The 27,501-nt window shown below is 50.8% G+C and overlaps 12 non-coding genes across 12 annotated transcripts; 10 read left to right on the top strand and 2 right to left on the bottom strand.

Annotated features, from left to right (window-relative positions):
- Window positions 1-240: 240 nt before the first annotated feature.
- On the bottom strand, window positions 241-313 carry Trnav-aac (transfer RNA valine (anticodon AAC)). The gene has a single exon. It is a non-coding gene; the product is annotated as a tRNA-Val (tRNA).
- A 1,112-nt stretch (window positions 314-1,425) lies between these two features.
- Window positions 1,426-1,497, top strand: Trnap-agg (transfer RNA proline (anticodon AGG)). The gene has a single exon. It is a non-coding gene; the product is annotated as a tRNA-Pro (tRNA).
- A 194-nt stretch (window positions 1,498-1,691) lies between these two features.
- Window positions 1,692-1,768, bottom strand: Trnav-aac (transfer RNA valine (anticodon AAC)). Its single transcript has one exon. It is a non-coding gene; the product is annotated as a tRNA-Val (tRNA).
- Window positions 1,769-13,079: 11,311 nt separating this feature from the next.
- On the top strand, window positions 13,080-13,152 carry Trnav-aac (transfer RNA valine (anticodon AAC)). The gene has a single exon. It is a non-coding gene; the product is annotated as a tRNA-Val (tRNA).
- Window positions 13,153-14,051: 899 nt separating this feature from the next.
- Trnav-aac (transfer RNA valine (anticodon AAC)) lies at window positions 14,052-14,124 on the top strand. Its single transcript has one exon. It is a non-coding gene; the product is annotated as a tRNA-Val (tRNA).
- Window positions 14,125-16,016: 1,892 nt separating this feature from the next.
- Trnaa-agc (transfer RNA alanine (anticodon AGC)) lies at window positions 16,017-16,089 on the top strand. The gene has a single exon. It is a non-coding gene; the product is annotated as a tRNA-Ala (tRNA).
- A 679-nt stretch (window positions 16,090-16,768) lies between these two features.
- Trnav-cac (transfer RNA valine (anticodon CAC)) lies at window positions 16,769-16,841 on the top strand. Its single transcript has one exon. It is a non-coding gene; the product is annotated as a tRNA-Val (tRNA).
- A 1,127-nt stretch (window positions 16,842-17,968) lies between these two features.
- Window positions 17,969-18,041, top strand: Trnav-aac (transfer RNA valine (anticodon AAC)). Its single transcript has one exon. It is a non-coding gene; the product is annotated as a tRNA-Val (tRNA).
- Window positions 18,042-19,690: 1,649 nt separating this feature from the next.
- Trnav-cac (transfer RNA valine (anticodon CAC)) lies at window positions 19,691-19,763 on the top strand. Its single transcript has one exon. It is a non-coding gene; the product is annotated as a tRNA-Val (tRNA).
- Window positions 19,764-21,873: 2,110 nt separating this feature from the next.
- Trnaa-ugc (transfer RNA alanine (anticodon UGC)) lies at window positions 21,874-21,946 on the top strand. Its single transcript has one exon. It is a non-coding gene; the product is annotated as a tRNA-Ala (tRNA).
- A 678-nt stretch (window positions 21,947-22,624) lies between these two features.
- Window positions 22,625-22,697, top strand: Trnav-cac (transfer RNA valine (anticodon CAC)). The gene has a single exon. It is a non-coding gene; the product is annotated as a tRNA-Val (tRNA).
- A 1,127-nt stretch (window positions 22,698-23,824) lies between these two features.
- Trnav-aac (transfer RNA valine (anticodon AAC)) lies at window positions 23,825-23,897 on the top strand. Its single transcript has one exon. It is a non-coding gene; the product is annotated as a tRNA-Val (tRNA).
- The last annotated feature ends 3,604 nt before the right edge of the window (window positions 23,898-27,501 follow it).

Here is a 27,501-nt window from a genome sequence, read left to right as displayed (position 1 = left end):
CTGCTTAGGGTGCAGGAGGTCTCGGGTTCAAATCCCGGACGAGCCCTAGCGTTTTGTGCAAACTGATCGCACGTCAGTGGCTGAGTCGGCGCAAAAATCTCGCCGTCAATGTCAAATGAATCTCATATTTGATGTGAGAAATTGACACTCTGGTCCGACGCGTGCAGGCGATTACGAAGATTTCGGGTACAGATGGTAGCAGATGCATGTTAGTATGTCTTGTTTGTAATGATGAAAAAGTGTTTCCGCCCGGGTTCGAACCGGGGACCTTCTGCGTGTTAGGCAGACATGATAACCGCTACACCACGGAAACAGCATTTGTGCACCTTACTTTACAGACAACCCGTGGTGATGATGTCATCGTAACTAGAAAATTCAATAAATGTGCTACTTGCATAACAATTGTACTTAAAGGTGATCCACACATGTCGTGGCTCAGTGGAGTACAATACGACATAGACAGGAAAATACTGTTCCCGCTCGGAGTCGAACGGGGGAACTTCTGCGTGTGAAGCAGACGTGATAACCGCTACACCACGGAAACAAACTGTGTGCACCTTACTTTACAGACAACTCGTTCTGATGTAGTCATCGTAACTAAAAAATTCTATAAATGCGCAACTTGCATAACAAAGGTACATACAGCAGATACTCACATGTCGTGGTTCACTGGAGTACAATACAACATAGCCAGGAAAATTCTGTTCCCGCCCGGGATCGAACCGGAGACCTTTGAGGGTGAAGCAGACGTGATACCCGCTACACTACGGAAACGGCGGACGTGAGGAGTCCATCCCTGTTCAGTGGAAATTATCTCAGCCTCTCTCTCGTCCGCAAATGCACACGCGACTGTTCTTTTGACAGCCTGGAAGCCATCACAGCCGAGGGCTCAAGAAGTCTTCGGGGTGCACGAGAGGGTGTCTGCCGTAGCATGCTTAACGAGATAGCGGCGTTTCTCGCAGTCGTGATTACAAGTCATAGCAGCAAAAGCAATCGCACTCTTAGCAGCAGGCTGTGCGACGTGAGGAGTCCATCCCTGTTCACTGGAAATTATCTCAGCTCCTCTCTCGTCCGCGAATGCACATGCGACGGTCCTTTTGACAGCCTGGAAACATCACAGCCGAGGGCTCAAGAAGTCTTCGGGGTGCTCGAGAGGGTGTCTGCCGTAGCACCCCTAACGAGATAGCGGCGTTTCTCGCAGTCGTGATTGCAAGTCATAGCAGCAAAAGCAATCACTTTCTTAGCAGCAGGGAGTGCGACCCCAGCGGCAGCTCTACATGAAGGTACCAATAGACTAGGAAGGCCGCCGACCGCGGGAACTCGCGCCACCCCCATTCCGCCAGCCTACACAAGTCTTTGCAGAGCACCCTGGACGACAACGAGGGACCCAGTGAACTAGAATAAAAGTCATTCGCTGTGTCAGATGGCTCGTTGGTCTAGGGGTATGATTCCTGCTTAGGATGCTGGAGGTCCCGCGTTCAAATCTCGGACGAGCCATAGCGTTTTGTGCATACTGATCGCACGCGAGTGGCTGAGTCAGTGCAAAACTCTCGGCGTCAATATCAAATGAATTTCATATTTGATGTGAGCAATTGACACTCTGGTCCGACACATGAAGGCGATTACGAAGGTTTCGGGTACAGATGGTAGCAGATGTATGTTAGTATGTCTTGTTTGTAATGACGAAAATGTGATACCGCCCGGGATCGAACCGGGGACCTTCTGCGTGTTAGGCAGACGTGAAAACCGCTACACCACGGAAAGTACTTGTGGGCACCTTACTTTACAGACAACTCTTTCTGATGTAGTCATCGTAACTAAAAAATTCTATAAATGCGCTACTTGCATAACAAAGGTACATACAGTAGATCCTCACATGTCGGGGCTCACTGGAATACAATACGACATAGGCAGGAAAATACAGTTCCCGCCGGGATCGTACCGGGGACCTTCTGCGTATGAAGCAGACGTGATAACCGCTACACTACGGAAACGGCGTAAGTGAGGAGTCCATCCATGTTCACTGGAAATTATCTCAGCCTTTCTCTCGTCCGCGAATGCACACGCGACGGTTCTTTTGACAGCCTGGAAACCATCACAATCGAGGGCTCAGGAAGTCTTCGGGGTGCTCGAGAGTGTGTCTGCAGTAGCACCCCTAACGAGATAGCGGCGTTTCCCGCAGTCGTGATTGCAAGTCATAGCAGAAAAGCAATCACTCTCTTAGCAGCTGGGAGTGCGAGTCCAGCGGCAGCTCTACATGAAGGTACCAATAGACTAGGAAGGCCGCCGACCACGTGAATTCGCGCCGCCCCCATCCCGCCAGCCTACACGAGACTTTCCAGAGCACCCTGGACCACATCGAGGGACACAGTGCTCCGGAATAATAGTCATTCGTCGTGGCAGATGGCTCGTTTGTCTAGGGGTATGATTCCTGCTTAGTGTGCAGGGGATCCCAGGTTCAAATCCCTGCCGAGCCATAGTGTTTTGTGTAAACTGATCGCACGTGAGTGGCTCAGTCAGCGCAAAACTCTCGGCGTCAATATTAAATGAATTTCATTATTGATGTGAGCAATTGACACTCTTGTCCGACGCGTGAATGCGATTACGAAGGTTTCGGGTACAGATGGTAGCAGATGCTTGTTAGTATGTCTTGTTTGTAATGATGAAAAAGTCTTTCCGCCCGGGATCGTACCGGGGACCTTCTGCGTATGAAGCAGATGTGATAACCGCTACGATAGGGAAACGGCGGACGTGAGGAGTCCATCCCTGTTCAGTGGAAATTATCTCAGCCTCTCTCTCATCCGCAAATGCACACGCGACGGTTCTTTTGACAGCCTAGAAACCATCACTGCCGACGGCTCAAGAAGTCTTCGGGGTGCTCGAGAGGGTGTCTGCCGTAGCACCCCTAACGAGATAGTGGCGTTTCTCGCTGTCGTGATAGCAAGTCATAGCAGCAAAAGCAATCACTTTCTTAGCAGCAGGGAGTGCGACGTGAGGAGTCCATCCCTGTTCACTGGAAATTATCTCAGCCTCTCTCTCGTCCTCGATTGCACACGCGACAGTTCTTTTGACAGCCTGGAAACCATCACAGTCGAGGGCTCAGGAAGTATTCGGGGTACTCGATAGTGTGTCTGCCGTAGCACCCCTAACGAGATGGCGACGTTTCTCGCAGTCGTGATTGCAAGTCATAGCAGAAAAGCAATCACTCTCTTAGCAGCAGGGAGTGTGACCCCAGCGGCAGCTCTACATGAAGGTACCAATAGACTAGGAAGGCCATCGACCGCGGGAACTCGCACCACCCCCATCCCGCCAGCCTACACAAGTCTTTCCAGAGCACCCTGGACGACATCGAGGTACCCAGTGAACTGGATAATAGTCATTCGCCATGTCAGATGGCTCGTTGGTCTAGGTGTATGATTCCTTCTTAGGGTGCTGGAGGTCCCGGGTTCAAATCCCAGCCGAGCCCTAGCGTTTTGTGCAAACTGATCGCACGTGAGTGGCTGAGTCAGCGCAAAACTCTCGGCGTCAATATCAAATGAATTTCATATTTGATGTGAGCAATTGACACTCTAGTCCGACACGTGAAGGCGATTACGAAGGTTTCGGGTACAGATTGTAGCAGATGCATGTTAGTATGTCTTGTTTGTAATGACGAAAATGTGATACCGCCAGTGATCGAACCGGGTCCTTCTGCGTGTTAGGCAGACGTGAAAACCGCTACACCACGGAAAGTACTTGTGTGCACCTTACTTTACAGACAACTCGTTCTGATGTAGTCATCGTAACTAAAAAATTCTATAAATGCGCTACTTGCATAACAAAGGTACATACAGCAGATCCTCACATGTTGTGGTTCACTGGAGTACAATACGACATAGGCAGGTAAATACTGTTCCCGCCCGGGATCGAACCGGAGACCTTTGAGAGTGAAGCAGACGTGATACCCGCTACACTACGAAAAACGGCGGACCTGAGGAGTCCATCCCTGTTCACTGGAAATTATCTCAGCCTCTCTATCGTCCGCGAATGCACACGTGACGGTTCTTTTGACAGCCTGGATACCATCACAGCCGAGGGCTCAAGAAGTCTTCGGGGTGCTCGAGAGGGTGTCGTCCGTAGCACCCCTAACGAGTTAGCATCGTTTCTCGCAGTCGTGATTGCAAGTCATAGCAGCAAACGCAATCACATTCTTAGCAGCAGGGAGTGCGACGTGAGGAGTCCATCCCTGTTCACTGGAAATTATCTCAGCCTCTCTCTCGTCCGCGATTGCTCACGGGACTGTTCTTTTGACAGCCTGGAAACCATCACTGCCGAGGGCTCAAGAAGTCTTCGGGGTGCTCGAGATGGTGTCTGCAGTAGCACCCCTAACGATATAGCGGCGTTTCTCGCAGTCGTGATTTCAAGTCATAGCAGCAAAAGCAATCACTTTCTTAGCAGCATGGAGTGCGAGCCCAGCGGCAGCCCTACTTGAAGGTACCAATAGCCCAGGAAGGCCGCCGGCCGCGTGAATTCGCGCCACCCCCATCCCGCCAGCCTACACGAGACTTTCCAGAGCACCCTGGACAACATCGAGGGACCCAGTGCACTGGAATAATAGTCATTCGTCATGTCAGATGGGTCATTTGTCTAGGGGTATGATTCCTGCTTAGGGTGCAGGAGCTCCGTGGTTCAAATCCCGGCCGAGCCCCAGTGTTTTGTGCAAACTGATCGCACGTGTGTGGCTCAGTCAGCGCAATACTCTCGGCGTCAATATTAAATGAATTTCATATTTGATGTGAGCAATTGACACTCTGGTCCGACACGTGAAGGCGATTACGAAGGTTTCGGGTAGAGATTGTAGCAGATGCATGTTAGTATGTCTTGTTTGTAATGACGAAAATGTGATACCGCCAGGGATCGAACCGGGTCCTTCTGCGTGTTAGGCAGACGTGAAAACCGCTACACCACGGAAAGTACTTGTGTGCACCTTACTTTACAGACAACTCGTTCTGATGTAGTCATCGTAACTAAAAAATTCTATAAATGCGCAACTTGCATAACAAAGGTACATACAGCAGATCCTCACATGTTGTGGTTCACTGGAGTACAATACGACATAGGCAGGAAAATACTGTTCCCGCCCGGGATCGAACCGGAGACCTTTGAGGGTGAAGCAGACGTGATACCCGCTACACTACGGAAACGGCGGACCTGAGGAGTCCATCCCTGTTCACTGGAAATTATCTCAGCCTCTCTATCGTCCGCGAATGCGCACGGAACTGTTCTTTTGACAGCCTGGAAACCATCACAGCCGAGGGCTCAAGAAGTCTTCGGGGTGCTCGTGAGGTTGTCGGCCGTAGCACCCCTAACGAGTTAGCGGCGTTTCTCGCAGTCGAGATTGCAAGTCGTAGCAGCAAAAGCAATCACATTCTTAGTAGCAGGGAGTGCGACGTGAGGAGTCTATCTCTGATCCCTGGAAATTATCTCAGCTTCTCTCTCGTCCGCTAATGCACATGTGACGGGCGTTTTTACAGCCTGGAAACCATCACAGCCGAGGGCTCAAGAAGTCTTCGGGGTGCTCGAGAGGGTGTCGGCCGTAGCACCCGTAACGAGTTAGCATCGTTACTCGCAGTCGTGATTGCAAGTCATAGCAGGAAAGGCTATCACATTCTTAGCAGCAGGGAGTGCGAGCACAGCGGCAGCTCTACATGAAGGTACCAAGATTCCAGGAAGGCCGCCGACCGCGGGAATTCGCGCCGCCCCCATCCCGCCAGCCTAAACGAGACTTTCCAGAGCACCCTGGACGACATCGAGGGACATAGTGCACTGGATTAATTGGCATTCGCCTTGTCAGTGGGCTCGTTGGACTAAGGTTCGCCAGTCGAGGCGCGGCCGTCGTGCAGGTCGGACGTGCCTGGAGCGTTGTTTACATGCTCAGCTGCGGCCTGCGGTGCTGCACGTGGTGAGTCGAGGGCCGTTGCGGCGCGCAAACATCTTGTTTGTAACGAATAGAACCTAACATGGATCACCCAGAGCGGAAAGATACTTTGAAGTTTATGTTTGATGGAAGTTTTTCTCGACCGAAATATTACGAAGTCGAACGATTTCTCGATGAAGACGTTAAATTGCCTCCCACCGATATCATTGGTATCCATTTGTCTATTGTCAGTAGCACAGTTTATATCAAATTGCGTGACCCAGAATTGTGCGACAAAATCATCGATTCATGTGGCGGTACCTATAAATTTCGACACAGTGACGGGAATGTTGGTGAGGTGACTGTTGTCCACGCTGGTCTTGGTATTCGTACCGTCAGGATTTTCGAGTTGCCTTTTGAAATCTCGGCTGAACAAATTAATGCTTCTATTAAGTCCTACGGCAAAATTATCAGTAACATTGCCGAAAAGTGGGCCCCGTTCCATAAGTACCCTGTTGTGAACGGTGTGCGGCAAATTAAGATCGAATTGCAACGGCATATTCCGTCCTACCTAACGATTTGTGGATATAGGGCGATAATCATATATGAGGGACAGCCTCGTACATGTTCAGGCTGTAATTCCACGGGACACGTCCGGGCACAGTGCATCCAACGACGTGTAACGCAGCTGCCTGCGGGTGAACTGGGCCCTCGCCCGCAACCGACAATATTACCGACTACTTATGTAGCGGCGGTCCGTGCAAATACACCCACTGCGTCGGCTGCGGAAGTCGGACTTAGTGTGGCCGATGTTACGAATGACGGAGATGTACCTATGGAAATCTCTACCGCTCAGGAAGCCTTGCCGGTCGCTGGCTTACTAGCCGCGGTGCCCCGTGACGCCTCACGTGAGGAAGCCAGGGTTGACGTTGTGGAGGCGGCCACTACCGCTACTGACAGCCAGCAAGAGACAGAGGCTCTTCCTCTTCCTTTAAAGAATGCGGAAGCCTCTGTCAGTGAGTCCTCCCCGAAAAAGCACAAGAAACGTCGGATCGCTCGTCCGGCGGCAGCTCAATCGGCACCTCCCTTGCGTGAAAAGGCCAAACACGCGGGCCGCATGATCTGCGATGACACTTCGGGGACCGAAGATTATCTTCCGTCGTTGGCCTCACCCATGAATATTGACGATGATGTATCCAACCTTGACACGGGGAGGGCACATATTAGTGCACCACCGCGGACGGCCCAAGTTGCAGATGTGCAGGGTGACGGCCCGCAATGCGGTTCCGGAACTGCTGCAGCAGGCGCGACGACGGCTGTGTCTGTCGATAATTGGGCGGATGATATTGAAGATATGACTGGCAATCCCGAGCGTGAAGAACCGATGGCAACTGGTGATACGCTGCTTACGTCTCGGCGCAATGCATCGTCCACGGACGGCGACGTCTAGACTTATACGACCTCCGAAGCGGACGACTGATGAAGGGATAAAAATCGTACCTGTTTTCATCTGCAGATGACCACTCATCCCACATCGCTCCGTTCACGACAATCCTATAAGATTTCTACCATAAATGTTAACCGCATTGTCTCTCAAGCAAAAATCCACAGCCTTCGACATTATTTACGGGCCGCTGATATAGATATTCTGTTCGTACAGGAAGCACTGACTCCACTCCTAGCCGACGTCCCTGGTTATGACGCCATTGTCAATATAGGGACGGAGGCAGGTACGATCATTCTGTATCGGGAAGGCATTGAATGTTCTTGTTTGTCCATGTTACCTACCGGACGAGGCATTGTCGCACAGTTCCATGATGTACTCCTTCTTAATGTGTACGCCCCTTCCGGTTCCAACGCGCGAGCGGCGAGGAGGGAGTTTTACACGGGAGAGATAGCGAATCTAATCACCGACTTGCGTCTGCGTATTATTATGGGTGGTGACTTTAACTGCGTATTGCGCCGCACCGATCAATCGCCGAACTTTAACTTCAGCCAGGAACTGCTAACACTGGTTACAGAATTGCAGTCAGTCAACACGTGGGCGACCTTACACCCAGATGAAGTTGCCTTTACTCACTTTACGCAGACATCTTCCAGCAGGTTAGATCGCATATATGTGCAACGCGGTCTTTTAGCCGACGTGGGAACTTGCGAATATTGGCCCGTTAATTTCAGTGACCATATCGCTTACCACATCGTCTTTAATCACTCACCGCAGAAAGTTTATAGAGGCTTCGGACGATGGCAACTCAACTGTCGCCTCTTACAAGACGCCACTTTAGAGCGTGAGATCCGGTCAGTTTGGCACTCCGTAACATCAAGCAGGCCCACGTATTCCACGTGGATTGATTGGTGGACGCTTCATGCAAAGGGGAAACTCATTACTTGCATCAAGCACCACGCCCGGATTCGCGCTCGCGGTGAGAAGGAAATCACTGAATTCTATTTCTGTGCCCTGCGAGAATTGTACCGGGATTATCATCAGGTGCCTAATAACATCACGCACGTACGCAGACTCCAAGCCAAGATTACATCCTTGACGGGCTGCACCGCCGTCGGCCACCAGATTCGAGCACGTGACTCCACAAACTTGCCGCAACAGCAGACGTCAGTCCATCATATCGTCCAACAGTTACGTGCAGCGCGTAGGAAACTTATTCATAAGTTGCAGGATGCAGACGGTGCTTGTTATACCCTACAGCGAGACATCAAAAACCATGTTACCAACCACTTTGCTGCACTTTACACCTGTGCTGGTGTACCACATGAGAAAGTGCGAGAATGGTATCATTCTGGACCCCCGCCGTACTGCATTACCGACGACCTCAATCGGGACCTGCTTGCTCCCTTTACCAATGAAGAACTGAAGGATGCCCTGCTTGCTGCGCCACGAAATAAATCTCCGGGCACGGACGGGCTCTCTGTCGAGTTTTACGTCAAATATTGGCCTATATTAGGGGACGAACTCACAGAGATGTACAATGAAGTACTACGTGGGATTGCTCTACCCCCAGCCTTCACAGAAGGGTTAACTGTTTTAATACCTAAGACGCCGACGCCGACCACCACCAAAGATCTGCGGCCCATTACTCTGCTCAATGCCGACTTTAAGCTTCTGACGCGCGCCCTCAATGCCCGATTACGGCAGCTGTTACCCTATCTTCTGGGACCATACCAAATGAGTGCGATCCGTGGTCGGTCGCTGTCCACCATTTTGGCGCTATATCGGGATCTCGTCTCCCTCACCTGGGCCACTCGCACTCCTATGGCCATAGCATTTCTTGACTTCGATAAGGCTTACGATCGAGCTGACTATCACTATCTCAGCGGCGTGATGGAATCAATGGGCTTCAGTCTTAATTTTATCCACCTCATCAACAACTGTATCAGTGGTACCCGTACACGCTTCCTGATCAATAATACATTGACGGAGTACGTCCAGCTCTCACGGGGTATCAAGCAAGGCTGTCCACTTTCAACGACGCTCTATGCGATCCTCATGGAACCCTTGTTGCGCCATCTACATCATAGCCTCCCTGGATTCCAGTTTTATGGTATCAAGTCTGTGGTCCAAGCTTACGCAGACGATGTCAGCGTGCTTCTTAACGACGTTCGCGATGTCACCGCAGCGAAACGCATTCTTGAGGAATTCCAAAGAGATAGTGGTGCCATGTTAAACGTCAATAAATCCGCCGCCTTAACGCTTGGTCAAGAACGACCTATCACAGGCGACGCTTGGCTGCCCTGTGTACAGACTAGAAAACACCTTGGTCTCTACGTTACGGCCCGGCCTCTGGACATGTCTCACAAAAATTGGATACCCAAAATTCAGGCGATAAAAGCACTCCTGCGCGACCAGAACATGCGACACCTCGATCGTCTGCAGCGAGCCTTTTTCGTCAACTCTTATGCCCTCTCCAAATTACAATTTGTTGCCGCCGTCCTACCTATGCCACCCACAGTAGCAAGATCACTCCTAGCGGCGGCCGCCTGGTACGTCTGGAAGCTCAATATTTTTAAGGTTTCCTTCACCACAACAGCACTGCCATGCGATATGGGAGGCCTTGGCTTGAAAAACCCCGGCATTCATGCCCTAGCCCTGTATCTGAAACGCTCATGGCAGATACTCACCGCTAGCGAGGACACCGTCACGAAGCGGCTCTATCAACTGTCCCGCCCCCGCAACTTATCTCCGCCTGTGGACATTGGCCACGTCGGCCCGCACTTTCAGCATATAGCACTGTATTACCTTGAAAGTAGCTATCTCGACGACGAGCTTTTCAAGAAGCCGACGGTAAAACTGTACCGCCACTTACTTCGGCCGTCACTGCCTGGCCCCTTGGAAAAGAAGTATCCGGCTTGCAATTGGTCCCTCGTTTGGGCTAACATCCATAATCCAACGCTTCCGACAGATGTCCGCTCCAAATGGTATGACGTGGTCGCTGACACTATTCCGACGAAAGAAAAGCGGCACAGGATTAATCTTGCACCCAGTCCCTACTGCGACTTGTGCCACATGGTTGAGACTATTGCACATCTGTTTGTCTGCAAGGATCAAGTGCACATCTGGAATTGGACGCGCAAAAAACTCGCTGTGCTCAACCGGACTGCGCCTCATGCGATTCAGATCCACGACATTCTGCGCCCGGACTACCGACTCTTCCCTGCAGCCAAACATAACAGCTACCTTTGGTTATGGGACATTTTATCCACTATATTCTGTCCGGCAGTGCGCCTAATGTCTTAGATTTTCAAGTATATCTCTCACACCAAAACTGGCGCACAACCAACCAATATGGGCACCGGTATCAGTCAACATTTCAAAATTTTCTTCACATCGTCCTTGAGATGAAGTAGGACGTGGATAACATGAATATCTGTTATAACAATTCGTTTTTCCTGTACTATAGTCAAGGTTATACTCACTGCAAAGACTTCCATTTGTCTCATTGTGATTCTGAATAAAGCAACGTATGAGATCAAGAATATGTCCTTCCCAGGAGCAGTTATTTCTACGACATATTAAATTTGGTGTATTTTGCATGAAACAAAAGCGCAAAACAGACAGCAGAAACGAGCAAAGAAGATGGATAGAAAACAAACGAATATACAAATTACAACGAACAAAAAAAAAACTAAAAAAAACAAAAAATAATGGATAAGGCGTCGGAATTAAAAAAAAATGGATAAGAAAAAAAAGTGGTTAAGGACTTACATAAAAAAAACAAAATAAAAAAAAAGTGGTAGAGCACTGGTGTAGTGCAGTAAAAAAAAAAAAAAAGGGAATTATTCCTGCTTCGAGTGTAGGACGTCCCGGGTTCAAACCTCGGACGAGCCCTACCGTTTTGTGCAAACTGGTCGCACCTGAGTGGCTAAGTCAGCTCACAAATCTCGCCGTCAATATCAAATGAATTTCATATTTGATGTGAGAAATTGACACTCTGATCCGACGCGTGAAGGTGATAACGAAGGTTTCGGTTACAGATGGTAGAAGATGCATGTTAGTACGTCTTGTTTTTAATGATGAAAAAGTGTTCCCGCCCGGGATCGAACCCTCTGACACAGCGAATGCCAATAATTCCAGTGTATTATGTCCCTCGACGTCGACCAGGGTGCTCTGGAAAGTCTCGTGTAGGTTGGCGGGAGGGGCGCGGCCCGAATTCCCGATGTCGGCGGCCTTCCTGGGCTATTGGTACCTTCATGTAGAGCTGCCGCTGGGCTCGCACTCCCTGCTGCTAAGAAAGTGATTGCTTTTGCTGCTATGACTTGCAATCACAACTGCGCGAAACATCGCTATCCCGTTATGGGTGCTACGGCAGACATCCTCTCGAGCACCCCGTAGACTTCTTGTGCCCTCGGCTGAGATGGTTTCCAGGCTGTCAAAAGAACCGTCGCGTGTGCATTCGCGGACGAGAGAGAGGCTGAGGTAAGTTCGAGTAAACAAGGATGAACTCCTCACGTCCGCCGTTTCTGTAGTGTAGCGGTTATCACGTCTGGTTCACACGCAGAAGGTCCCAGGTTCGATCCCGGGAGGGAACGTTATTTTCCTGCCTATGTCGTATTGTACTCCAGTGAGCCACGACATGTGAGGATCTGCTGCATGTACCTTTGTTATGCAAGTAGTGCATTTATTGAATTTTTTAGTTATGATGACAACATCAGCACGAGTTGTCTGTAAAGTAAGGTGCACACAAGTAGTTTAAGTGGTGTGGCGGTAATCACGTCTGGCTAAACGCAAAAGGTCCCCGGTTCGATCCCGTGCGGAAATAACACTTTTTCATCACTAAAAGCAAGTCATACTAACATGCATCTGCTTCGTCTGTACCCGAAACCTTCGTTAATGCCTTCATGCGTCGAATCAGAGTGTCAGTTGCTCACATCAAATATGAAATTCATTTGATACTGACGGCGATCTTTTTGCGAAGACTCAGCCACTCTCGGGCGATCAGTTTGCACAAAACGCAAGTAATCGTCCGGGATTTAAACCCGGGACCTCCTGCACCCTAAGCAGGAATCATACCCCTAGACCAACGATCCATCTGACATGGCGAATGACTATTATTTCAGTGCACTGGGTCCCTCGATGTGGTCCAGGGTGCTCTGGAAAGTCTCGTGTAGGCTGGCGGGATGGGGGCGGCACGAATTCCCGCTGTCGGCGGCCTTCCTGGGCTATTGGTACCTTCATGGAGAGCTGCCGCTCGGCTCGGACTCCCTGCTGCTAAGAAAGTGATTGCTTTTGCTGCTATGACTTGCAATCACGACTGCGGGAAACGCCGCTATCTCGCTAGGGGTGCTACGGCAGACACCCTCTCGAGCACCCCGAAGACTTCTTGAGCCCTCGGCTGTGATGGTTTCCAGGCTGTCAAAAGAACTGTCGCGTGTGCATTCGCCGACGGGAGAGAGGCGGAGGTAGTTTCGAGTGAACGGGGATGGACTTCTCTTGTCCGCCGTTTCCGTAGTGTAGCGGATATCACGTCTGCTTTACACGCAGAAGGTCTCCGGTTGGATCGCGGGCGGGAACAGTATTTTCCTGCCTATGTCGTGTTGTACTCCAGTGAGCCACGACATGTGAGGATCTGCTGCATGTACCTTTGTTATGCAAGTAGCGCATTTATTTAAATTTTTAGGTACGATGACAACATCAGCACGAGTTGTCTCTAAAGTAAGGCGCACACAAGTAGTTTCCGTGGTGTAGCGGTTGTCACGTTTGCTTAACACGCAGAAGGTCCCCGGTTCTATCCCGGGCGGAAACACTTTTTCATCATTAAAAACAAGACATACTAACATGCATCTGCTACCATCTGTACCCAAAAACCTTCGTAATAGCCTTCACACGTCGGATCAGAGTGTCAATTGCTCACATCAAATATGAAATTCCCTTGATACTGACGCCGAGCATTTTGGTCTGACTCAGCCACTGACGTGCGATCAGTTTGCACATAACTCTAGGGCTCGTCTGGGATTTGAACCCGGGAACTCCTGCACCCTAAGCAGGAATCATACCCATAGACCAACGAGTCATCTGACATGGCGAATGACTATTATTTCAGTGCACTAGGTCCCTCGATGTGGTCCAGGGTGCTCTGGAAAGTCTCGTGTAGGCTGGCGGGATGGGGGCGGCACGAATTCCCGCGGTCGGTGGCCTTCCTGGGCTATTGGTACCTTCATGTAGAGCTGCCGCTCGGCTCGCACTCCCAGCTGCTAAGAAAGTGAATGATTTTGCTGCTATGACTTGCAATCACGACTGCGGGAAACGCCGCATTCTCGTTAGGGGTGCTATGGCAGACACCCTCTCGAGCACCCCGAAGACTTCTTGAGCCCTCGGCTGTGATGGTTTCCAGGCTGTCAAAAGAAGTGTCGCGTGTGCATTCGCCGACGGGAGAGAGGCGGAGGTAATTTCGAGTGAACGGGGATGGACTTCTCATGTCCGCCGTTTCCGTAGTGTAGCTGTTATCACATCTGCTTCACACGCAAAAGGTCCCCGGGCGGTAACCGCATTTTCCTGCCTATGTCGTATTGTACTCCAGTGAGCCACGACATGTGAGGATCTGCTGCATGTATCTTTGTTATGCGAGTAGCGAATTTATTTAATTTTTTAGGTACGATGACAACATCAGCACGAGTTGTCTCTAAAGTAAGGCGCACACAAGTATTTTCCGTGGTGTAGCGGTTATCACGTTTGCCTAACACGCAGAAAGTCCCCGGTTCGATCCCGGGCGGAAACACTTTTTCATCATTAAAAACAAGACATACTAACATGCATCTGCTACCATCTGTACCCAAAAACCTTCGTAATAGCTTTCACACGTCGGATCAGAGTGTCAATTGCTCACATCAAATATGAAATTCCCTTGATACTGACGCCGAGCATTTTGGTCTGACTCAGCCACTGACGTGCGATCAGTTTGCACATAACTCTAGGGCTTGTGTGGGATTTGAACCCGGGAACTCCTGCACCCTAAGCAGGAATCATACCCATAGACCAACGAGCCATCTGACATGGCGAATGACTATTATTTCAGTGCACTAGGTCCCTCGATGTGGTCCAGGGTGCTCTGGAAAGTCTCGTGTAGGCTGGCGGGATGAGGGCGGCACGAATTCCCGCGGTCGGCGGCCTTCCTGGGCTATTGGTACCTTCATGGGGAGCTGCCGCTCGGCACGGACTCCCTGCTGCTAAGAAAGTGATTGCCTTTGCTGCTATGACTTGCAATGACGACTGCGGGAAACGCCGCTATCTCGTTAGGGGTGCTACGGCAGACACCCTCTCGAGCACCCCGAAGACTTCTTGAGCCCTCGGCTGTGATGGTTTCCAGGCTGTCAAAAGAACTGTCGCGTGTGCATTCGCCGACGGGAGAGAGGCAGAGGTTATTTCGAGTGAACGGGGATGGACCCCTCAGGTCCGCCGTTTCAGTAGTGTAGCTGTTATCACGTTTGCTTCGCACGCAGAAGGTCCCCGCTTCTATCCCGGGCGGGAACAGTATTTTCCTGCCTATGTCGTATTGTACTCCAGTGAGCCACGACATGTGAGGATCTGCTGCATGTACCTTTGTTATGCAAGTAGTGCATTTATTTAAATTTTTAGCTACGATGACAACATCAGCACGAGTTATCTCTAAAGTAAGGCGCACACAAGTAGTGTCCTCGGTGTAGCGGTTATCACGTCTGCCTAACACGCAGAAAGTCCCGGTTCGATCCCTGTCCGAAACACTTTTTCATCATTAAAAACAAGACATACTAACATGCATCTGCTACCATCTGTATCTAAAAACCTTCGTAATCGCCTTCACACGTCGGATCAGAGTGTCAATTGCTCACATCAAATATGAAATTCCCTTGATAATGACGCCGAGCATTTTGGGCTGACTCAGCCACTCACGTGCGATCAGTTTGCACAAAACGCTAGGGCTCGTCTGGGATTTGAACCGGCGAACTCCTGCACCCTAAGCAGGAATCATACCCATAGACCAACGAGCCATCTGACATGGCGAATGACTATTATTTCAGTGCACTGGGTCCCTCGATGTGGTCCAGGGTGCTCTGGAAAGTCTCTTGTAGGCTGGCGGGATGGGGGCGGCACGAATTCCCGCTGTCGGCGGCCTTCCTGGGCTATTGGTACCTTTATGGAGAGCTGCCGCTCGGCTCGCACTCCCTGCTCCTAAGAAAGTGATTGCTTTTGCTTCTATGACTTGCAATCACGACTGCGGGAAACGCCGCTATCTCGTTAGGGGTGCTACGGCAGACATCCTCTCGAACACCCCGAAGACTTCTTGAGCCCTCGGCTGTGATGGTTTCCAGGCTGTCAAAAGAACTGTCGCGTGTGCATTCGCCGACGGGAGAGAGGCGGAGGTAGTTTCGAGTGAACGGGGATGGACTTCTCATGTCCGCCGTTTCCCTAGTGTAGCTGTTATCACGTCTGCTTCACACGCAAAAGGTCCCCGGTTCTATCCCGGGCGGGAACAGTATTTTCCTTCCTATGTCGTATTGTACTCCAGTGAGCCACGACATGTGAGGATCTTCTGCATGTATCTTTGTTATGCAAGTAGCGCATTTATTTAATTTTTTAGCTACGATGACAACATCAGCACGAGTTGTCTCTAAAGTAAGGGGCACACAAGCAGTGTCCGTGGTGTAGCGGTTATCACGTCTGCCTAGCACGCAGAAAGTCGCCGGTTCGATCCCGGGCGGAAACACTTTTTCATCATTAAAAACAAGACATACTAACATGCATCTGCTACCATTTGTACCCAAAAACCTTCCTAATAGCCTTCACACGTCGGATCAGAGTGTCAATTGCTCACATCAAATATGAAATTCCCTTGATACTGACGCCGAGCATTTTGGTCTGACTCAGCCACTGACGTGCGATCAGTTTGCACATAACTCTAGGGCTCGTCTGGGATTTGAACCCGGGAACTCCTGCACCCTAAGCAGGAATCATACCCATAAACCAACGAGCCATCTGACATGGCGAATGACTATTATTTCAGTGCACTAGGTCCCTCGATGTGGTCCAGGGTGCTCTGGAAAGTCTCGTGTAGGCTGGCGGGATGGGGGCGGCACGAATTCCCGCGGTCGGCGGCCTTCCTGGGCTATTGGTACCTTCATGGGGAGCTGCCGCTCGGCACGGACTCCCTGCTGCTAAGAAAGTGATTGCCTTTGCTGCTATGACTTGCAATCACGACTGCGGGAAACGCCGCTATCTCGTTAGGGGTGCTACGGCAGACACCCTCTCGAGCACCCCGAAGACTTCTTGAGCCCTCGGCTGTGATGGTTTCCAGGCTGTCAAAAGAACTGTCGCGTGTGCATTCGCCGACGGGAGAGAGGCAGAGGTTATTTCGAGTGAACGGGGATGGACTCCTGAGGTCCGCCGTTTCCGTAGTGTAGCTGATATCACGTCTGCTTCACACGCAGAAGGTCCCCGGTTCTATCCCGGGCGGGGACAGTATTTTCCTTCCTATGTCGTATTGTACTCCAGTGAGCCACGACATGTGAGGATCTTCTGCATGTATCTTTGTTATGCAAATAGCGAATATTTATTTTTTTAGGTACGATGACAACATCAGCACGAGTTGTCTCTAAAGTAAGGCGCACACAAGTAGTTTCCGTGGTGTAGCGTTTATCACGTTTGCCTAACACGCAGAAGGGACCGGGGCGATCCCGGGCGGAAACACTTTTTCATCATTAAAAACAAGACATACTAACATGCATCTGCTACCATCTGTACCTAAAAACTTTCGTAATCGCCTTCACACGTCGGATCAGAGTGTCAATTGCTCACATCAAATATGAAATTCCCTTGATAATGACGCCGAGCATTTTGGGCTGACTCAGCCACTCACGTGCGATCAGTTTGCACAAAACGCTAGGGCTCGTCTGGGATTTGAACCGGCGAACTCCTGCACCCTAAGCAGGAATCATACCCATAGACCAACGAGCCATCTGACATGGCGAATGACTATTATTTCAGTGCACTGAGTCCCTCGATGTGGTCCAGGGTGCTCTGGAAAGTCTCTTGTAGGCTGTCGGGATGGGGGCGGCACGAATTCCCGCTGTCGGCGGCCTTCCTGGGCTATTGGTACCTTTATGGAGAGCTGCCGCTCGGCTCGCACTCCCGGCTGCTAAGAAAGTGATTGCTTTTGCTGCTATGACTTGCAATCACGACTGCGGGAAACGCCGCTATCTCGTTAGGGGTGCTACGGCAGACACCCTCTCGAACACCCCGAAGACTTTTTGAGCCCTCGGCTGTGATGGTTTCCAGGCTGCCAAAAGAACTGTCGCGTGTGCATTCGCCGACGGGAGAGAGGCGGAGGTAGTTTCGAGTGAACGGGGATGGACTTCTCATGTCCGCCGTTTCCCTAGTGTAGCTGTTATCACGTCTGCTTCACACGCAAAAGGTCCCCGGGCGGTAACAGCATTTTCCTGCCTATGTCGTATTGTACTGCAATGAGCCACGACATGTGAGGATCTGCTGCATGTACCTTTGTTATGCAAGTAGCGCATTTATTTAAATTTTTAGCTACGATGACAACATCAGCACGAGTTGTCTCTAAAGTAAGGGGCACACAAGCAGTGTCCGTGGTGTAGCGTTTATCACGTCTGCCTAACACGCAGAAAGTCCCCGGTTCGATCCCGGGCGGAAACACTTTTTCATCACTAAAAACAAGACATACTAACAAGCATCTGCTACCATCTGTACCTAAAAACCTTCGTAATCGCCTTCACACGTCGGATCAGAGAGTCAATTGCTCACATCAAATATGAAATTCCCTTGATAATGACGCCGAGCATTTTGGGCTGACTCAGCCACTGACGTGCGATCAGTTTGCACAAAACGCTAGGGCTCGTATGGGATTTGAACCGGCGAACTCCTGCACCCTAAGCAGGAATCATACCCATAGACCAACGAGCCATCTGACATGGCGAATGACTATTATTTCAGTGCACTGGGTCCCTCGATGTGGTCCAGGGTGCTCTGGAAAGTCTCTTGTAGGCTGGCGGGATGGGGGCGGCACGAATTCCCGCTGTCGGCGGCCTTCCTGGGCTATTGGTACCTTTATGGAGAGCTGCCGCTCGGCTCGCACTCCCTGCTGCTAAGAAAGTGATTGCTTTTGCTGCTATGACTTGCAATCACGACTGCGGGAAACGCCGCTATCTCGTTAGGGGTGCTACGGCAGACACCCTCTCGAGCACCCGAAGACTTCTTGAGCCCTCAGCTGTGATGGTTTCCAGGCTGTCAAAAGAACTGCCGCGTGTGCATTCGCCGACGGGAGAGAGGCGGAGGTAGTTTCGAGTGAACGGGGATGGACTTCTCATGTCCGCCGTTTCCGTAGTGTAGCTGTTATCACGTCTGCTTCACACGCAAAAGGTCCCCGGGCGGTAACAGCATTTTCCTGCCTACGTCGTATTGTACTCCAATGAGCCACGACATGTGAGGATCTGCTGCATGTACCTTTGTTATGCAAGAAGCGCATTTATTTAAATTTTTAGCTACGATGACAACATCAGCACGAGTTGTCTCTAAAGTAAGGGGCACACAAGCAGTGTCCGTGGTGTAGCGGTTATCACGTCTGCCTAGCACGCAGAAAGTCGCCGGTCGATCCCGGGCGGAAACACTTTTTCATCATTAAAAACAAGACATACTAACATGCATCTGCTACCATCTGTACCCAAAAACCTTCGTAATAGTCTTCACACTTCGGATCAGAGTGTCAATTGCTCACATCAAATATGAAATTCCCTTGATACTGACGCCGAGCATTTTGGGCTGACTCAGCCACTGACGTGCGATCAGTTTGCACATAACTCTAGGGCTCGTCTGGGATTTGAACCCGGGAACTCCTGCACCCTAAGCAGGAATCATACCCATAGACCAACGAGCCATCTGACATGGCGAATGACTATTATTTCAGTGCACTAGGTCCCTCGATGTGGTCCAGGGTGCTCTGGAAAGTCTCGTGTAGGCTGGCGGGATGGGGGCGGCACGAATTCCCGCGGTCGGCGGCCTTCCTGGGCTATTGGTACCTTCATGGGGAGCTGCCGCTCGGCACGGACTCCCTGCTGCTAAGAAAGTGATTGCCTTTGCTGCTATGACTTGCAATGACGACTGCGGGATACGCCGCTATCTCGTTAGGGGTGCTACGGCAGACACCCTCTCGAGCACCCCGAAGACTTCTTGAGCCCTCGGCTGTGATGGTTTCCAGGCTGTCAAAAGAACTGTCGCGTGTGCATTCGCCGACGGGAGAGAGGCAGAGGTTATTTCGAGTGAACGGGGATGGACCTCTCAGGTCCGCCGTTTCCGTAGTGTAGCTGTTATCACGTTTGCTTCACACGCAGAAGGTCCCCGGTTCTATCCCGGGCGGGAACAGTATTTTCCTGCCTATGTCGTATTGTACTCCAGTGAGCCACGACATGTGAGGATCTGCTGCATGTACCTTTGTTATGCAAGTAGTGCATTTATTTAAATTTTTAGCTACGATGACAACATCAGCACGAGTTATCTCTAAAGTAAGGCGCACACAAGTAGTGTCCTCGGTGTAGCGGTTATCACGTCTGCCTAACACGCAGAAAGTCCCGGTTCGATCCCTGTCCGAAACACTTTTTCATCATTAAAAACAAGACATACTAACATGCATCTGCTACCATCTGTACCCAAAAACCTTCGTAATCGCCTTCACACGTCGGATCAGAGTGTCAATTGCTCACATCAAATATGAAATTAATTTGATACTGACGCCGAGCATTTTGGGCTGACTCAGTCACTCACGTGCGATCAGTTTGCACATAACTCTAGGGCTCGTCTGGGATTTGAACCCGGGACTCCTGCACCCTAAGCAGGAATCATACCCATAGACCAACGAGCCATCTGACATGGCGAATGACTATTATTTCAGTGCACTGGGTCCCTCGATGTGGTCCAGGGTGCTCTGGAAAGTCTCTTGTAGGCTGGCGGGATGGGGGCGGCACGAATTCCCGCTGTCGGCGGCCTTCCTGGGCTATTGGTACCTTTATGGAGAGCTGCCGCTCGGCTCGCACTCCCGGCTGCTAAGAAAGTGATTGCTTTTGCTGCTATGACTTGCAATGACGACTGCTGGAAACGCCGCTATCTCGTTAGGGGTGCTACGGCAGACACCCTCTCGAGCACCCCGAAGACTTCTTGAGCCCTCGGCTGTGATGGTTTCCAGGCTGTCAAAAGAACTGCCGCGTGTGCATTCGCCGACGGGAGAGAGGCGGAGGTAGTTTCGAGTGAACGGGGATGGACTTCTCATGTCCGCCGTTTCCCTAGTGTAGCTGTTATCACGTCTAATTCACACGCAGAAGGTCCCCGGTTCTATCCCGGGCGGGAACAGTATTTTCCTTCCTATGTCGTATTGTACTGCAATGAGCCACGACATGTGAGGATCTTCTGCATGTATCTTTGTTATGCAAGTAGCGAATTTATTTAATTTTTTAGGTACGATGACAACATCAGCACGAGTTGTCTCCAAAGTAAGGCGCACACAAGTAGTTTCCGTGGTGTAGCGTTTATCACGTTTGCCTAACACGCAGAAGGTACCGGGGCGATCCCGGGCGGAAACACTTTTTCATCATTAAAAACAAGACATACTAACATGCATCTGCTACCATCTGTACCTAAAAACCTTCGTAATCGCCTTCACACGTCGGATCAGAGTGTCAATTGCTCACATCAAATATGAAATTCCCTTGATAATGACGCCGAGCGTTTTGGGCTGACTCAGCCACTCACGTGCGATCAGTTTGCACAAAACGCTAGGGCTCGTCTGGGATTTGAACCGGCGAACTCCTGCACCCTAAGCAGGAATCATACCCATAGACCAACGCGCCATCTGACATGGCGAATGACTATTATTTCAGTGCACTGGGTCCCTCGATGTGGTCCAGGGTGCTCTGGAAAGTCTCTTGTAGGCTGGCGGGATGGGGGCGGCACGAATTCCCGCTGTCGGCGGCCTTCCTGGGCTATTGGTACCTTTATGGAGAGCTGCCGCTGGGCTCGCACTCCCTGCTGCTAAGAAAGTGATTGCTTTTGCTGCTATGACTTGCAATCACGACTGCGGGAAACGCCGCTATCTCGTTAGGGGTGCTACGGCAGACACCCTCTCGAACACCCCGAAGACTTCTTGAGCCCTCGGCTGTGATGGTTTCCAGGCTGTCAAAAGAACTGTCGCGTGTGCATTCGCCGACGGGAGAGAGGCGGAGGTAGTTTCGAGTGAACGGGGATGGACTTCTCATGTCCGCCGTTTCCCTAGTGTACCTGTTATTACGTCTGCTTCACACGCAAAAGGTCCCCGGGCGGTAACAGCATTTTCCTTCCTATGTCGTATTGTACTCCAATGAGCCACGACATGTGAGGATCTGCTGCATGTACCTTTGTTATGCAAGTAGCGCATTTATTTAAATTTTTAGCTACGATGACAACATCAGCACGAGTTGTCTCTAAAGTAAGGGGCACACAAGCAGTGTCCGTGGTGTAGCGGTTATCACGTCTGCCTTGCACGCAGAAAGTCGCCGGTTCGATCCCGGGCGGAAACACTTTTTCATCATTAAAAACAAGACATACTAACATGCATCTGCTACCATTTGTACCCAGAAACCTTCGTAATAGCCTTCACACGTCGGATCAGAGTGTCAATTGCTCACATCAAATATGAAATTCCCTTGATACTGAAGCCGAGCATTTTGGTCTGACTCAGCCACTGACGTGCGATCAGTTTGCACATAACTCTAGGGCTCGTCTGGGATTTGAACCCGGGAACTCCTGCACCCTAAGCAGGAATCATACCCATAGACCAACGAGCCATCTGACATGGCGAATGACTATTATTTCAGTGCACTGGGTCCCTCGATGTGGTCCAGGGTGCTCTGGAAAGTCTCTTGTAGGCTGGCGGGATGGGGGCGGCACGAATTCCCGCTGTCGGCGGCCTTCCTGGGCTATTGGTACCTTTATGGAGAGCTGCCGCTCGGCTCGCACTCCCTGCTGCTAAGAAAGTGATTGCTTTTGCTGCTATGACTTGCAATCACGACTGCGGGAAACGCCGCTATCTCGTTAGGGGTGCTACGGCAGACACCCTCTCGAGCACCCGAAGACTTCTTGAGCCCTCGGCTGTGATGGTTTCCAGGCTGTCAGAAGAACTGTCGCGTGTGCATTCGCGGACGGGAGAGACGCTGAGGTAATTTCGAGTGAACGGGGATGGACTCGTGAGGTCCGCCGTTTCCGTAGTGTAGCTGATATCACGTCTGCTTCACACGCAGAAGGTCCCCGGTTCTATCCCGGGCGGGAACAGTATTTTCCTTCCTATGTCGTATTGTAAGCCAGTGAGCCACGACATGTGAGGATCTTCTGCATGTATCTTTGTTATGCAAATAGCGAATATTTATTTTATTAGGTACGATGACAACATCAGCACGAGTTGTCTCTAAAGTAAGGCGCACACAAGTAGTTTCCGTGGTGTAGCGTTTATCACGTTTGCCTAACACGCGTAAGGTACCGGGGCGATCCCGGGCGGAAACACTTTTTCACCATTAAAAACAAGACATACTAACATGCATCTGCTACCATCTGTACCCAAAAACCTTCGTAATCGCCTTCACACGTCGGATCAGAGTGTCAATTGCTCACATCAAATATGAAATTAATTTGATACTGACGCCGAGCATTTTGGGCTGACTCAGCCACTCACGTGCGATCAGTTTGCACATAACTCTAGGGCTCGTCTGGGATTTGAACCCGGGAACTCCTGCACCCTAAGCAGGAATCATACCCATAGACCAACGAGCCATCTGACATGGCGAATGACTATTATTTCAGTGCACTGGGTCCCTCGATGTGGTCCAGGGTGCTCTGGAAAGTCTCGTGTAGGCTGGCGGGATGGGGGCGGCACGAATTCCCGCTGTCGGCGGCCTTCCTGGGCTATTGGTACCTTTATGGTGTGCTGCCGCTCGGCTCGCACTCCCTGCTGCTAAGAAAGTGATTGCTTTTGCTGCTATGACTTGCAATCACGACTGCGGGAAACGCCGCTATCTCGTTAGGGGTGCTACGGCAGAGACCCTCTCGAACACCCCGAAGACTTCTTGAGCCCTCGGCTGTGATGGTTTCCAGGCTGCCAAAAGAACTGTCGCGTGTGCATTCGCCGACGGGAGAGAGGCGGAGGTAGTTTCGAGTGAACGGGGATGGACTTCTCATGTCCGCCGTTTCCGTAGTGTAGCTGTTATCACGTCTGCTTCACACGCAAAAGGTCCCCGGGCGGTAACAGCATTTTCCTGCCTATGTCGTATTGTACTCCAATGAGCCACGACATGTGAGGATCTGCTGCATGTACCTTTGTTATGCAAGTAGCGCATTTATTTAAATTTTTAGCTACGATGACAACATCAGCACGAGTTGTCTCTAATGTAAGGGGCACACAAGCAGTGTCTGTGGTGTAGCGGTTATCACGTCTGCCTAACACGCAGAAAGTCCCCGGTTCGATCCCGGGCGGAAACATTTTTTCATCATTAAAAACAAGACATACTAACAAGCATCTGCTACCATCTGTACCTAAAAACCTTCGTAATCGCCTTCACACGTCGGATCAGAGTGTCAATTGCTCACATCAAATATGAAATTCCCTTGATAATGACGCCGAGCATTTTGGGCTGACTCAGCCACTGACGTGCGATCAGTTTGCACAAAACGCTAGGGCTCGTATGGGATTTGAACCGGCGAACTCCTGCACACTAAGCAGGAATCATACCCATAGACCAACGAGCTATCTGACAGAGCGAATGACTATTATTTCAGTTCACTGGGTCCCTCGATGTGGTCCAGGGTGCTCTGGAAAGTCTCGTGTAGACTGGCAGAATGGGGGCGGCGCGAATTTCTGGGGTCGGCGGCCTTCCTGGGCTATTGGCACCTTCATGTAGAGCTGCCGCTGGGCTCGCACTCCCTGCTGCTAAGAAAGTGATTGCGTTTGCTGCTATGACTTGCAATCACGACTGCTGGAAACGCCGCTATCTCGTTAGGGATGCTACGGCAGACACCCTCTCGAGCACCCCGAAGACTTCTTGAGCCCTCGGCTGTGATGGTTTCCAGGCTGTCAAAAGAACTGTCGCGTGTGCATTCGCCGACGGGAGAGAGGCGGAGGTAGTTTCGAGTGAACGGGGATGGACTTCTCATGTCCGCCGTTTCCCTAGTGTACCTGTTATCACTTCTGCTTCACACGCAAAAGGTCCCCGGGCGGTAACAGCATTTTCCTTCCTATGTCGTATTGTACTCCAGTGAGCCACGACATGTGAGGATCTTCTGCATGTATCTTTGTTATACAAGTAGCGAATTAATTTAATTTTTTAGGTACGATGACAACATCAGCACGAGTTGTCTCTAAAGTAAGGCGCACACAAGTAGTTTCCGTGGTGTAGCGTTTATCACGTTTGCCTAACACGCAGAAGGTACCGGGGCGATCCCGGGCGGAAACACTTTTTCATCATTAAAAACAAGACATACTAACATGCATCTGCTACCATCTGTACCCAAAAACCTTCGTAATCGCCTTCACACGTCGGATCAGAGTGTCAATTGCTCACATCAAATATGAAATTCCCTTGATACTGACGCCGAGCATTTTGGGCTGACTCAGCCACTGACGTGCGATCAGTTTGCACATAACTCTAGGGCTCGTCTGGGATTTGAACCGGCGAACTCCTGCACCCTAAGCAGGAATCATACCCATAGACCAACGAGCCATCTGACATGGTGAATGACTATTATTTCAGTGCACTAGGTCCCTCGATGTGGTCCAGGGTGCTCTGGAAAGTCTCGTGTAGGCTGGCGGGATGGCGGCGGCACGAATTCCCGCGGTCGGCGGCCTTCCTGGGCTATTGGTACCTTCATGTAGAGCTGCCGCTCGGCTCGCACTCCCTGCTGCTAAGAAAGTGATTGCTTTTGCTGCTATGACTTGCAATCACGACTGCGGGAAACGCCGCTATCTCGTTAGGGGTGCTACGGCAGACACCCTCGGCTGTGATGGTTTCCAGGCTGTCAAAAGAACTGTCGCGTGTGCATTCGCCGACGGGAGAGAGGCGGAGGTAGTTTCGAGTGAACGGGGATGGACTTCTCATGTCCGCCGTTTCCCTAGTGTACCTGTTATCACTTCTGCTTCACACGCAAAAGGTCCCCGGGCGGTAACAGCATTTTCCTTCCTATGTCGTATTGTACTCCAGTGAGCCACGACATGTGAGGATCTTCTGCATGTATCTTTGTTATACAAGTAGCGAATTAATTTAATTTTTTAGGTACGATGACAACATCAGCACGAGTTGTCTCTAAAGTAAGGCGCACACAAGTAGTTTCCGTGGTGTAGCGTTTATCACGTTTGCCTAACACGCAGAAGGTACCGGGGCGATCCCGGGCGGAAACACTTTTTCATCATTAAAAACAAGACATACTAACATGCATCTGCTACCATCTGTACCCAAAAACCTTCGTAATCGCCTTCACACGTCGGATCAGAGTGTCAATTGCTCACATCAAATATGAAATTAATTTGATACTGACACCGAGCATTTTGGGCTGACTCAGCCACTCACGTGCGATCAGTTTGCACATAACTCTAGGGCTCGTCTGGGATTTGAACCCGGGACTCCTGCACCCTAAGCAGGAATCATACCCATAGACCAACGAGCCATCTGACATGGCGAATGACTATTATTTCAGTGCACTGGGTGCCTCGATGTGGTCCAGGGTGCTCTGGAAAGTCTCGTGTAGGCTGGCGGGATGGGGGCGGCGCGAATTCCCGCGGTCGGCGGCCTTCCTGGGCTATTGGTACCTTCATGTAGAGCTGCCGCTGGGCTCGGACTCCCTGCTGCTAAGAAAGTGATTGCTTTTGCTGCTATGACTTGCAATCACGACTGCTGGAAACGCCGCTATCTCGTTAGGGATGCTACGGCAGACACCCTCTCGAGCACCCCGAAGACTTCTTGAGCCCTCGGCTGTGATGGTTTCCAGGCTGTCAAAAGAACTGTCGCGTGTGCATTCGCCGACGGGAGAGAGGCGGAGGTAGTTTCGAGTGAACGGGGATGGACTTCTCATGTCCGCCGTTTCCCTAGTGTAGCTGTTATCACGTCTACTTCACACGCAAAAGGTCCCCGGGCGGTAACAGCATTTTCCTGCCTATGACGTATTGTACTCCAGTGAGCCACGATATGTGAGGATCTGCTGCATGTACCTTTTTATGCAAGTAGCGCATTTATTTAAATTTTTAGCTACGATGACAACATCAGCACGAGTTGTCTCTAAAGTAAGGGGCACACAAGCAGTGTCCGTGGTGTAGCGGTTATCACGTCTGCCTAGCACGCAGAAAGTCGCCGATTCGATCCCGGGCGGAAACACTTTTTCATCATTAAAAACAAGACATACTAACAAGCATCTGCTACCATCTGTACCTAAAAACCTTCGTAATCGCCTTCACACGTCGGATCAGAGTGTCAATTGCTCACATCAAATATGAAATTCCCTTGATAATGACGCCGAGCGTTTTGGGCTGACTCAGCCACTCACGTGCGATCAGTTTGCACAAAACGCTAGGGCTCGTCTGGGATTTGAACCGGCGAACTCCTGCGCCCTAAGCAGGAATCATACCCATAGACCAACGCGCCATCTGACATGGCGAATGACTATTATTTCAGTGCACTGGGTCCCTCGATGTGGTCCAGGGTGCTCTGGAAAGTCTCTTGTAGGCTGGCGGGATGGGGGCGGCACGAATTCCCGCTGTCGGCGGCCTTCCTGGGCTATTGGTACCTTTATGGAGAGCTGCCGCTGGGCTCGCAATCCCTGCTGCTAAGAAAGTGATTGCTTTTGCTGCTATGACTTGCAATCACGACTGCGGGAAACGCCGCTATCTCGTTAGGGGTGCTACGGCAGACACCCTCTCGAACACCCCGAAGACTTCTTGAGCCCTCGGCTGTGATGGTTTCCAGGCTGTCAAAAGAACTGTCGCGTGTGCATTCGCCGACGGGAGAGAGGCGGAGGTAGTTTCGAGTGAACGGGGATGGACTTCTCATGTCCGCCGTTTCCGTAGTGTAGCTGTTATCACGTCTGCTTCACACGCAAA

The sequence above is a fragment of the Schistocerca gregaria genome, chromosome 2 (assembly GCF_023897955.1).
Source record: "Schistocerca gregaria isolate iqSchGreg1 chromosome 2, iqSchGreg1.2, whole genome shotgun sequence".
Classification (NCBI taxonomy): domain Eukaryota; kingdom Metazoa; phylum Arthropoda; class Insecta; order Orthoptera; family Acrididae; genus Schistocerca; species Schistocerca gregaria.
Note: the sequence above shows the minus strand (reverse complement) of the source record. Positions and strands in the feature narration are given on the sequence as shown.